The following is a 2,105-nucleotide window of genomic DNA, read 5'->3' as shown; positions in this document are numbered from 1 at the left end:
GGGTCCATGTCATCCAATCAGTAGGTTTCTCCTCTCAATTAATTTTCTTCATCCCAGTTTAGATTGATTCTTCTCAGCCTCATGAAGGAGCATCTGATCAGGTGTTTGACTGCTTGTTGGTTGTAATTCCATAGATTTTAGTCTCAGATGTTATAGAATTAATAAGAACATCTTAAAGACCTTTGTCCAACACTTGAAACTCACCTGTCTGTCGAGGCCCAACTGGCCTTTGGTAGTGAGGTGGTGGATGCATGTGTATGAAATGAGGCTCGTGTTGCTGTGAGGAGCCACTAGAGGGAGACACCTGTCGTTCCTCCCAGCTGACAATGAGGCTTCACAGCTGCATTTGAAGCTGTCCTTTATTAGTCACAACTGTCTTGAGCTCAGGAGCCAAACTCACCGAAAAAATATGCAAGTGGCTTTGGACAAAAGCGTCTGCTCAATGAAATTGTAGGATTATAGAATTCTATAAATGTAGAATATAATTGTAGAAATGCTCTCTCTCACCATCCCCAATGTCTGTGCCAGGGTCTCTGGCCAGTGGTCAATGGGCTCCTATCACCTGCCCAGGATGGATCCAGCTTTGTCTTTGTAATTCTGCACTTATTAGAGACCTGGAAACAAAGGAATGCTGAAAAAGAGAAAATAGGACCTCAAACAAATGGGCTTGTGACATAATTTTAAAGAGTTGTGTCAATGTGAATCTTTTACAAATGTGTGTGTGAATGTGGTTGTTGTGTCCGAGTGGTGAAGGCGATGGACTAGAAATCCATTGGGGTCTCCCTGCTCAGGTTGGAGTCCTGCCAACAACGTTAAAGTGTTGATGTTCTGGGGGAGACAACATCTGATCTTTGTTAGATCCACGAGTCAAAGGTTTTCTTTAAAGTGCTGCAGCAGCTGAGGATGAGGGAGAGACAGAATTACAAACCATCTTCGTGAGGACATTTTGAAAAATGATGACATTTTGCCACAGTTATTATTGACTTGGAACACTGCAAAAATATCCCCTCTCCAAAAACCCTCCTCTTCAACTTTGTACCCAAGTTGTCTCCTCATCAGGCACCACAGTGTCCAGGATGTTCAGTCAAAAAGTCATTAATGATTTTAAAAATGTCCATCAAACACAAAATAAGGCTTCAAATAGGTAAAATCACCATCTGTAGACTGGACCAATATGCTGATGTGATCCTTTGATTAGTTTAGGATCAGTCAGAGATCAAAGACTGAAGCAGGAGATCAATGCTCAGAACCCAGAGATCAAAGACAGAATTCAGACATCAGAGACAGAATTAAGACATCAAACACATACCTAGGCTCCACCCCCCCAGACAGTTTCCATGTAAGTCGTAAGTTTTATTTTTAAAGCGCCAAATCACAACACATGTCATCTTCTTTTTATTCTTTTTATTAAAGATTGAAGCTCCATACAAGACAGTTTGTAGACAAGAACATCACAACCTGGGAAGCTTTCACTTCTTTTGATGGGCAGCTTTGATTTCAGGTTCTACCTCTGTAAAATTGAAAGTAAAGTAAATGAAGCACCTGTGAAGGTAAAACTGATGATGTCATGACTTGTTCAGTCCTCCAACATTAAAGTCCAACAAGCTTTTGATTGTCTCTGATTCTCTGTGGCAAAATCCAACAAGAGGAAACAGAAAATCTTGAGGTTGTCTCACTTTTTTTTTAAAAGAAACTCTGCATAGGACATGGATAGGATGCTTGTTTCCTTGGATGAAAAAGTCTGGTCCTCTCATCTTCTTAAACATTTACTTGTTCAATCAGGACAAGAGAATCTGAGCTTGGATGTCATTTTGTAGTAAAAGGTGAATTAAACTTGTAAACATCAGCTGGTGTTCACTCTGATGATGTGTCGATGGTCTGTATTCTGCCTTCTGTAGCACGATGCTGCTGGGAAGAAGCCTGATTATGTCAGAGTTGTGTTCAGTGGCTCCTGCTGGGTCCATTTCTGACAAATAGGCTCCAAAGAGTTCAGGTGTTTAAAAGCTCAGGGTTGCTGTCAGCAGATGAGGTGGCCGAGTGGTTAAGGCGATGGACTGCTAATCCATTGTGCTCTGCACGCATGGGTTCGAATCCCATCCTCGTCG

The 2,105-nt window shown here is 41.7% G+C and overlaps 1 non-coding gene across 1 annotated transcript; it reads left to right on the top strand.

The window, feature by feature from the left end:
* The first annotated feature begins 2,023 nt into the window (after nt 1-2,023).
* trnas-gcu (transfer RNA serine (anticodon GCU)) lies at nt 2,024-2,105 on the top strand. The gene has a single exon. It is a non-coding gene; the product is annotated as a tRNA-Ser (tRNA).

Source organism: Aulostomus chinensis, chromosome 4 (genome assembly GCF_037954235.1).
Source record: "Aulostomus chinensis isolate RoL2024-O1b breed Wild chromosome 4, RoL_Achi_v1.0, whole genome shotgun sequence".
Lineage (NCBI taxonomy): Eukaryota > Metazoa > Chordata > Actinopteri > Syngnathiformes > Aulostomidae > Aulostomus > Aulostomus chinensis.
Note: the sequence above shows the minus strand (reverse complement) of the source record. Positions and strands in the feature narration are given on the sequence as shown.